The sequence below is a fragment of the Oncorhynchus nerka genome, linkage group LG9a (assembly GCF_034236695.1).
Source record: "Oncorhynchus nerka isolate Pitt River linkage group LG9a, Oner_Uvic_2.0, whole genome shotgun sequence".
Classification (NCBI taxonomy): Eukaryota; Metazoa; Chordata; class Actinopteri; order Salmoniformes; family Salmonidae; genus Oncorhynchus; species Oncorhynchus nerka.
Genome location: NC_088404.1, coordinates 24,901,737 through 24,913,119, shown reverse-complemented (window position 1 = coordinate 24,913,119; position 11,383 = coordinate 24,901,737). Strand labels below are relative to the sequence as shown.

At 39.2% G+C, this 11,383-nt stretch overlaps 1 long non-coding RNA gene across 1 annotated transcript; it reads right to left on the bottom strand.

The window, feature by feature from the left end:
• Positions 1-443: 443 nt before the first annotated feature.
• Positions 444-5,046, bottom strand: LOC115134709 (uncharacterized). The gene is made up of 2 exons (XR_003864357.2): positions 2,478-5,046; positions 444-1,890 (listed from the first exon to the last, which is right to left on the bottom strand). It is a non-coding gene; the product is annotated as an uncharacterized LOC115134709 (long non-coding RNA).
• Between the last annotated feature and the right edge of the window lie 6,337 nt (positions 5,047-11,383).

The window sequence follows — 11,383 nt, the reverse complement described above, 5'->3', positions numbered from 1 at the left end:
CATTTGATTTGATTTGATTTGAATCCTGTCTCAGAGCTCTACGAACTCATGTCTTGGTTTTTGCTCTGACATGCAGTCAACTGTGGGACCTTATATAGACAGTTGTGTGCCTTTCCAAATCATGTCCAATCAATTGAATTTACCACAGGTGGACTCCAATCAAGTTGTTGAACCATCTCAAGGGTGATCAATGGAAACAAGATGCACCTGAGTTCAATTTCGAGTCTCATAGCAAAGGATCCAGACGCCAGCCTCATCTCTCATTATCTGAGGCTGGAACGTAACAAAATGTGGAAAAAGTCAAGGGATCTGAATCATTTCCCGAATCCACTGTATGTTGAAGTTTGAACAGGTCAGATAATGAGAGATGAGGCTGGCGCCTGGCAAAAGCATCTACAGTAATCTTAAATCTGTAAAAAATAGGCTGAGCTAAGACAGAGGTATTTGATTTTTTATTCACTTTTATTTAATCAGAGGAGCCCAGGGTCTCATTTTAAATGGTGCCCTGAGAACATAAAATAAAAGATAAAACTACAAGATACAAGATATAATAACAAGTACGTTAGAACATCACAAATATCACAGGCTTCAGACAAATTATTAAATTCAATCAATCAAAACAATTGCACACCTCAGTGACCTCATCATTAGGCTTTTAAACTGCCTTAGTGGTACATTGAGTGAATGAATGTATCAAATGTAATGAATTTTGTAAATGATTCCAAAAATGTGGAGCGTTAAAACTAAAAGTAGATTTACCTAGCTCATTGGAGACCCGAGGAATCTCAAGAGTTAACCAACCCCGTGAGCAGGTATGGTAAGTCATGTTTTTATACTTAAACAACGAAGTTAGGTAAGTCGGAAGCTTGTATAGTAGAGCTTTGTAAACAAAAAGGGAGTAATTGAGTGATATATGAAAATGTAATGAGGACCAGCCAACTTTTTGATACAGGATGCAGTGATGTGTATTAAAACTGGACATCTCTCAAACAACTGCAGCAGGGAATCCTTATAAACAACGTACTTCCTCATCTTATGAGGTGGTGCCTCCTGGGAGGGCCTGTGACAGGGTGATACAATAGACAGCCAAGTGGTCAATTGCATTTTGGACAAAGCTTTTTGACAATTCACTTCACATTCAAAATTACTACTTGTAGCTTCTTGAGTGGGTAATTAACCCATTAGTTTATCAAATCCAGTTGTTTTTTATATAAACGTTTTACATAAAACACATTACCATTGTTAATGAAGTGGTCTGTGTCATCAGGGCAGTAACTCGGGTCAAGCTAATTCTAGGTCGTCTCTCTAGTTACCTCAACCACAAAGTCATAAAGTCTGCCTATTTCTACAATCTATCTTCTTAAAATGTGATTTTAAACCTAACCTTAATAAAGATAAAAAGTAAATAAATAAAAAAGTATCATTCATTTTTTATGATATAGACAATTTTGGCTTTGTGCCTGTAACTAGTGGAAACCCTAATTCTATGCTTTCCAGATGTAGACTGACCAAAACTCCAGATTGGATTAGATTCAGGCTGGGTGGCGCCGTTTGCTCCTAGTTCACTGTGTTAGTCAGATTCAGACATTAGCTACCACCATAGCTGCATCCATTATTTCGTTTTACCTTGCCTGTCCTATTCCCAAACTGGGGTACGCCAAATTAAAACGAAATGAAATCTTCACTCTTGCGGCAGATGATACGAAACATGCCAATTTGAAAAATAAACCACAGGAGTTTTTTGAGTTTGAATAGTAAGACATATACAGTAAGTCTATCCTCCTCTTTCTCATCAGTACAATTTGAAATATTAGTAGTATTATTGGGGACGAAGTGATATTCTTCCTCTGCTTCTCTCATCTATGGAGACAGGTCATCAGCCAGAACCGCCTGTGAAAAAGGAGCATAAATTATGCAAAAAATGTAACATGGTTGAAAACCAAACACAGATAATCAATGTACAACTAATGATAAGTGCACTAGTCACAATTCAATTACTGTTTTTTATTGTTCACGATAACTGTATTCTCCGGTTTAGGGCATGTTGTCACAACCAACCATTCATTCACTCAATTTACCCAAGTATGGTCTTACTGTAATTAAATGAGGTGTTATAGCATAGGTAGGGATGGCAATTAACACACTGCTGCTCTTCAGGGCCAAGAATGAGGAACAATGAAATAGGGCATACATAGGGGAGAAAGGTGAAGAATCAGAACACAAGCTGATCCTTAACCCCCAATCCAAAGTATGCATTCATACAATCCGCCTCTTATGCATAAAAGGAATGCACTGGTGGTGTAAGGAACATGGCGGAACTAACCCCAACCATGGTTGTAGCAATCCATTGCCTTAAATCAATGAATGGGAGTTAAGAAGTGCAGACCATTGGAAGAAGGGTGTTTAGGGCACCAAGGCATTTTTCTGCCATTTTGGTGCCACTCCAGCATTTTCTTCCCATGGTAGAGCATCCTCACCTGTCTGGTGGAGGGCAGGTAGCTTGGTCAGCAGCATCTGGAAGGCAGAAGGGGCCTGTTTGCAGGAGGAGCTGCTAGGGTTGGAACACAAAATAGATAAGTTGAAAGGCACAATGTCAGGTCTGGACTGGAGCAAATAAGCTAATAAAGAAAAGTATTGTCTTCCCAAAATATTTATTGTACCGTTCAGACAACAGGAACTCAGAAGAATAAGACTGATTCCAGTCCATATCATAGATTATCAGCCCCTTTACAGTCTCGGGAACTGTCTACCCCGGGATATAGATATAGTAATTTACAATATTTACTACTGTTTGCAAATAGATCTTGACTTGCAACAAACCAAATGCCACATACAATAACTTAGTGGTGGAGGATGGGACGACAATAAGAATATAATTACATTTTAATTCCACCCTGAACACTACCATGCCGTATAGTAGCACTTAAATCAGAAAATTGCTTTAGGCTTCAGCTACATGGTTAGGCATAGAGGTGGTTAAGAGAGCACACAAGGGCTGTGTCCCACTTCTCCACCCTTCTCCTGGTGTGCACTTGCTCACTCCTCATCATGGATTTTAAAGCATAGGATAGGAATGTAGGCATTGTCAGGAGGCAGTTTCCAGCATTGCTAAATTCATGCAAGAAAGTGTGCAAGTGCAGGGTGGAAGGGTGGAGAATTGGGATACAACTCACCCAGTAACATGACTTTTAGGTCAAATTCATATTAGTACAGCCTATGAGGAGAATCAGTGCCAACTAATGACTTGTAATGACTTGCAACCATAGAGTTAGATACTGCAGACAGTATCTACCTCTATGCTTGCAACAGCCACCTCCTATCTATACAAGTAGGCCTACCTAATATAGGATTGCTACTTGTATCATCTGGTATATTCGGAAAGTATTCAGACCTCTTGACGTTTTCCACATTTTGTTACATTACAGCCTTATTCTAACATTTCTTAAATAGATGTTTTCCCCTCATCAATCTACACACAATACCCCATAATGACAAAGCAAAGACAGGTTTTTAGAAATGTTTGCAAATTTACACTACCGGTCAAAAGTTTTAGTACACCTACTCATTCAAGGGTTTTTCTTTCTTTTTACTATTGTCTGCATTGTAGAATAATGGTGAAGATATCAACACTATGAAATAACACATATGGAATCATGTAGTAACCAAAAAAAGTGTTAAACAAATCAAAATATATTTTACATTTGAGATTCTTCAAATAGCCACCCTTTGCCTTGATGGCAGCTTTGCACACTCTTGGGATTCCCAGAATAAAAGTCATAACAAAAGTAAAGCTAGAGTACTTATTCTAATGACCTGGGCTTAGTAAGAAAGAATAGGACATTCTGGGAATTATTTCATCAATTTTCATTCTATATGCATCACCCTCTAAAAACGCTTTGTAGTCTGAATAGTAGGGGAGACTGGGCCACAAAGTGACAACTAAATAACTCAAATTAGAAAACACTTAGAAAGCTGTTATTCAATGTGCTAATGCTTGGTTAGTGTAACTAAATAACTCAAATTAGAAAACACTTAGAAAGCTGTTATTCAATGTGCTAATGCTTGGTTAGTGTAACTAAATAACTCAAATTAGAAACCACTTAGAAAGCTGTTATTCAATGTGCTAATGCTTGGTTAGTGTAACTAAATAACTCAAATTAGAAAACACTTAGAAAGCTGTTATTCGGGGGATCACGTGACCCTTGAACGAGATGGCCGCGTGAACTAAGAGCTCCGCACAAGTAGTTTCCAATTCCTAATCTTACCTCCATTCCAAGTTCACACTCATTTAGCTTTAGTAAGAAAAAGTCATGGCGGCTACAAAAGGCGACACTACAGGTGATATTTTTACCCGGACTCGAGTATTAGCGACGGAAAAAGCCTCCAAGAAGAAGCTAGCTTCAGAAAAAACTAGCGCCATTAGCCAGGAGCAAGAGAACCCGCTCCCCCACAAGGCACAACGAATGCCAACCTCGCACTCTGTCGAAGACATCCTCTCTGAGTTGAGATCCCAACGTACAGAACTAAACACCAAATTAGATGCCATTAACTCTCAGCTCAGTGCGATAGGGGGCAAGGTGACAATCCTGGAAAACGCATTGCCTGACATCAACAAGATAACCATAAACGCGGGGCGCCTGGACGAGGCAGAGGGGCGAATCCTATCCATGGGAAACTTATTGACAGATGCCATGGAAACAATAGCATATGCTAAAAAGAAAATCGAGCATCTGGAAGAGAAAACAGGACCTGGAAAACAGGGGGCGAAGGAATAATCGTGTTCTATTCAATCTGGGCGAAAAATAAGAGGGAAACATGCCACTGATCCGCTACCTGCAAGACAAACTTCCCGAGTGGCTCCACCTGCCCACCGACAGACCCATAGAACTCGAGAGAGCTCACCGAGCACTGAGGCCCCCATCAGCAGCCAGACAACCACCGCGCCCAATCACCATACGTTTCCTGAGATTCACCGACAAGGAACGAGTCCTACAGGCGGCGAAAAACAACACCATCACAGTGGGAAACGCCAAACTCGCTTTACACCAGGACCTGTCAGCTGGAATACGCCGAAAGCGCCGAGAATTTGACGAAGTGAAGAAATACTCCATTGACCGAGGCATCTTCAGGGGATTCAAATACCCAAACGAGCTCAGGATTCTTCACCAAGGAGCCTTGCGACACTTCAAAACTCCCGAAGAGGCAAAACGTTTTTTGAAAGACAATCCTGGCCAATGAGAAACAGACCAATGACTAAATGCGATTAATGCCATTACTAAAGGAGGTAAGACGAAATATAGCCGATATCCAGAGACCCACCCCCTAAATGTCATTACAGCCGTCCAATTTATATTTATTTTCCTTTAACTGAGAGGGATGGGCTGTATAGCCTAACCTAGGTCTACTAATGTTTCAGCCTACTTTTATTTCCCTGTTTTTTGTTGTTGTTGCTATTATTACCTGGGGTTCCCTATGTCCCTTGGGGGAGGTATATGTAGGCTGGGCTATTGATTTTATTTTTCTCCCCTCTTTTACTGAGGTCTGGACGAGGGCAACTGTGTTACTTACTCAATGCGGGGTGGAGAGGATGAGGCATTTCTTTGGTGGGGCGAGGGAGACGTTGTGCGTTGCTAACTGTTCCCGGTTTTTGTTTTATTCGGAACACAGAATTGAGACTGAGCGGGGGGGGGGGTAATAGATCCAACGGGATGTGTCGAGTTGTTTGGGAACTCGGCTGGGGTGTTCAGAGATTATTATTTTATGTACACCATTTATTTTCCTTTTATGTGAACGCAGCTGTAATTACTATCCACTTTTACCCAGCGATGACTTGCACTAAAGTTCGATTACTGCTCGATGACGATGACTAGTACCTTAAATCTATTGACATGGAACTGCCATGGTCTAGGGCATGCAATAAAACGGAAAAAGATACTATGTGCTCTAAAAAAGGAAAAAGCAGACATTGCGCTATTACAAGAGACACACCTCTGTGATGCTGAACATGCCAAACTCCGCAGAGCTTGGGTGGGACAGGTGTATTTCTCATCTTTCAAATCAAACAGTAGAGGCACAGCCATACTTATCCATAAAAATGTTCCATTCATAATAGACAAAAACATATCTGATCCGGAGGGGAGATTTATTTTGATAACTGGGTCACTATATGGTCAACCAATTACTATATTAAACATATACGCCCCTAACACAGATACTCCTGCCTTCATGTCAAAAATTATAACCCTGTTCAATGAGCATTGTGTCTCCTTTGGTGTGGTGGCCGGAGATTTTAATTGTACCCTTAACCCAACCCTAGACAAATCATCTCAAGTCCCCACCACAAATCCTAGATCTGCAAAGATGTTGAACTCTCTTACTAAAGAGATGGGGCTGATAGATATCTGGAGAGAGAATAATAGCTCATCTATGGACTATACATACTACTCTAATGTCCATAACACCTACTCCCGTATAGATTACATTTTTATCCCAAAGAGTTTCATAAATTCAGCCACTTGTACAATCGGACCCATAGCACTTTCAGATCACGCCTTTGTCCACCTCCGCTTTGACCTCTGCAAAAACATCCCGAGGTCAAAGAGCTGGAAATTCAACACCTCCATGCTATCAAATGACGAGTTCCATACATTAGTAACTACATGGATAGACAACTACACACAAGACAATAAAGATTCCCCTGTTTCTCCGGCCACAATGTGGGACGCTGCTAAAGCCACACTAAGAGGTCATCTAATTGCATATGCTTCCTCTAAGAAAAAAGCAATGGAAGCACACAGGCTAGATCTTGAGAGGGAGCTGGAATGCTGTGAAAAAATACATAAACAATCCCTAGACAGCACTTCCTGGAGTCATCTTAAAGCAGCCATAGCCAAACTGAATTTGGACTACACTCGGGAGATAAAAAAAAAAAAGTTTTCTTTACTAAACAGAAATACCATGAGTATAGCAATAGGCCCAGTAGATTGCTTGCTTACCAATTAAAAAAGGAGCAGTCAGAGCGTACAATCATGGCTATCCGAACAGCAGAGGACGAGGTCACATATGACCCAAAAAAGATCAATTTAACTTTTCATGATTTTTACTACAAACTATATACCTCTGAGAGAAAACACACGGAGGCAGAACTCCACTCTTTCCTAGAGGGAATCTCGCTACCTAAACTATCAGAGACCGACCAGGAAGATCTCAACTCCCCTTCACTCCTGAGGAGATCCTGGAGGCAATTACCTCCATGCCACCTAATAAGTCCCCAGGCCCAGATGGATTCCCCAGAGAGTTCTATAAAGCTTTTTGGCCCCAGCTCAGCCCTATCTTCATGCCAATGCTGGAGGATTTTTGCAAAAACGGAGTTCTCCCAGACTCAATGCACACAGCTCGCATTACAGTGTTGCTAAAAAGGACAAGGACCCCCTATCCTGCTCGTCCTTCCGGCCCATAAGCTTGTTGGATTTCGACTATAAAATAATTACCAAATTGCTCGCCATAAGACTAAACACTCTTCTTCCCAAAATAATAAAAGCGGACCAAACTGGATTTATTAGAGACAGATACTCTTCTGATAACATTCGCCGTCTTTTTGATATTATTGATCAAGTAAACGCACAAAGACCCCTGTCCTGCTGGCTTCACTGGATGCTGAGAAGGCGTTTGACAGGATGGAGTGGAGCTTTCTGTTTTCAGTCTTAGAAAAGTTCAATATGGGCCCAAATTTTATTAAATGGATCAAATCACTATACTCTCATCCAAATGCCATGGTGACTACTAATGGACTGAACTCTGACAGATTCCCTCTGGAGCGGGGCACAAGACAAGGGTGCTCGCTGTCCCCGCTGCTCTACTTGTTGGGGGCGGAGCCTCTGGCAGAGCTGATAAGGAGCAATCCAAGTATTATGGGTGTTTCTGCAGGTGGCCTGCAGCACAAGATTTCGCTTTACGCGGATGATGTCTTGCTCTACATATCCAACCCTGAGAAATCCCTCCCTCTCATTTTAGACACAATTGCCTAGTATGGCAAGTTCTCAGGTTATAAGATCAATTTTAACAAATCCACTGTCTGCCCTCTCAATATTACACTCACCAGCTCTATGAAGACACCAATGGAAAACACAGGGGTTTCAATACCTCGGGATCTTCATAACACCAGATCTGAATAGCCTTTTTAGGGAAAATTATCTTCCACTCCTGGATCGAATCAAGAACAATCTCCAAACCTGGATCTCCCTCCCAATTAGCTTAGTAGGAAGAATTAATGTAATCCGTATGAACGTCCTCCCTAGACTGAACTACTTATTTCAGATGCTCCCATGCTATCACCCAGTTTCCTTCTTCAAAACAACTAACCAAAGCATCACCAAATTTATATGGGGCAATAAAAAACCTAGGATCAAGTTTTCCACTTTATCAAAACCCGAATCTAAAGGTGGCCTTGCCCTTCCCTCCCTTCAATTGTACTACTGGTCTGCCCAAATCCGCAACATGCTAACATGGATCACAAACAGACAAGAGTCAACGTGGATTCAGATAGAAGCCCAATCCTGTGGTTCATTGCCCTTAAGCTCAATTATATTCATTAATAACTTTAGTGAAGTGGGCAACATAGCCAAATCCTTTGTGATTTACAGCACCCTACTAGCGTGGAGGGACTGTAAGAAATACCTGGGCATTTCCTCCCAAATATGTTCTCACTCGCCTATAGTAGGCAACCCAGACTTGCCAAAAGCCCTGAGGGATGCCAACTTTAATCTTTGGCATACTCTAGGAATCAGGACCTTTTCAGACCTATTTCATCAGAAAACCACTACACTGAAATCCTTTCAAGAGCTCTGCAGTGAATTCGACGTGCCAAGATCACATTTTTTTAAAATATCTTCAAATTAGACATGTAATTTCCTCATTTACCTCCAAGAGGAGGTTTAGAACTCAGTTGAACGAAGTTGAAACCCTTCTTGTCACAGCACAATCCATTAAAGGCAAAATATCTTGCATCTATAGACTCCTTTCTGAGAAAGGAAGCTCCTCCTTTACTCCTTTGAAAATAATCTGGGAAAAGGACCTTGGTCTGACTATTAGTGATGAGTTATGGGCGGAGGTTTGCGACAAGGTATACTGCTCCTCTACCAGTGTAAAAATGAAAGAATCTAATTACAAATTTTTGTACAAATTTTATTATACTCCTTTGAGACTCCATAGAATGAAAACAGATATGTCTCCTAACTGTAAAAGATGTACCTCTGAATGTGGAACCTATATGCATGTATTTTGGAGCTGTAGGGAGATTGCCAGATTCTGGCAATCTGTACATACCGCTGCACAGAAAATACTAGAGGTACAGTTTGATATGACCCCATGTATCTATCTTCTTAATGCCCAGCAGGACTTTGTTCTTGATCCTGACAGAGAACATTTGCTTATGACTATTACATACTTTGCTAAGAAATGTATTCTTCTATTGTGGGCCTCTAATACCCCCCCTACATTTAAAATGTGGATTGACCAGATTGTTGACTTCCTTCCTCTTGAAAAGCTCACTTATGACCTCCACAAGAGACAGCCCAAGTTTGATAGACTCTGGTCCCCACTATTCAACTATATTTCAAACTGGACAGAGTGAACGGGGTGACTAGGGAAATGCGCAGATACATGTTGTGTAAGGTACTGTAAAACCTAAAAACAAATTATTGGCCCATCGTCTCAGCGAATCAGCGAATGCTTGAAATAGCTGATAAGAACCTTGATAGTGCTGCTGCAAGTGGTATGTTTTTTTTTTTTTTTGTGTGTTTTTATTTTAATTTAGTTTTTGAGTACGTATGTGTGTGTGTATGTATATGTGCGTATGTATGTATGTATGTATGTATGTATGTATGTATGTATGTATGTATGTATGTATGTACAGGTTCCAAGGAAAATATATAGATTAAGAAAAATAAATGCTTTTATTTGACTTTATCATTCATTTTAATTGTATTTTAATTTTTTCAAATGTATTATTATTTTTTGACTTTTTATTTTTTTAAAGCCTGTCACATCTGTGAATGTGGAATGTGTTTTGTTGGTTGATTGAAAAACAAGAACTTAATAAAACTTTAAATTGAAAAAAAAAAAAAAGAAAGCTGTTATTCAATGTGCTAATGCTTGGTTAGTGTAACTAAATAACTCAAATTAGAAAACACTTAGAAAGCTGTTATTCAATGTGCTAATGCTTGGTTAGTGTAACTAAATAACTCAAAGTAGAAAACACTTAGAAAGCTGTTATTCAATGTGCTAATGCTTGGTTAGTGTAACTAAATAACTCAAATTAGAAAACACTTAGAAAGCTGTTATTCAATGTGCTAATGCTTGGTTAGTGTAACTAAATAACTCAAAGTAGAAAACACTTAGAAAGCTGTTATTCAATGTGCTAATGCTTGGTTAGTGTAACTAAATAACTCAAAGTAGAAAACACTTAGAAAGCTGTTATTCAATGTGCTAATGCTTGGTTAGTGTAACTAAATAACTCAAATTAGAAAACACTTAGAAAGCTGTTATTCAATGTGCTAATGCTTGGTTAGTGTAACTAAATAACTCAAATTAGAAAACACTTAGAAAGCTGTTATTCAATGTGCTAATGCTTGGTTAGTGTAACTAAATAACTCAAAGTAGAAAACACTTAGAAAGATGTTATTCAATGTGCTAATGCTTGGTTAGTGTAACTAAATAACTCAAATTAGAAAACACTTAGAAAGCTGTTATTCAATGTGCTAATGCTTGGTTAGTGTAACTAAATAACTCAAATTAGAAAACACTTAGAAAGCTGTTATTCAATGTGCTAATGCTTGGTTAGTGTAACTAAATAACTCAAATTAGAAACCACTTAGAAAGCTGTTATTCAATGTGCTAATGCTTGGTTAGTGTAACTAAATAACTCAAATTAGAAAACACTTAGAAAGCTGTTATTCAATGTGCTAATGCTTGGTTAGTGTAACTAAATAACTCAAATTAGAAAACACTTAGAAAGCTGTTATTCAATGTGCTAATGCTTGGTTAGTGTAACTAAATAACTCAAATTAGAAAACACTTAGAAAGCTGTTATTCAATGTGCTAATGCTTGGTTAGTGTAACTAAATAACTCAAATTAGAAAACACTTAGAAAGCTGTTATTCAATGTGCTAATGCTTGGTTAGTGTAACTAAATAACTCAAATTAGAAAACACTTAGAAAGCTGTTATTCAATGTGCTAATGCTTGGTTAGTGTATACATGCCTAGGAAATTCTGTGGAAAAAAAGAATACATTATTATTGTCATATGGAACATTCCCCATGTATATAATCATATATAATTGTATGACAAATCTTTTGATTGGTATAGTTGATGACAGTCATTATT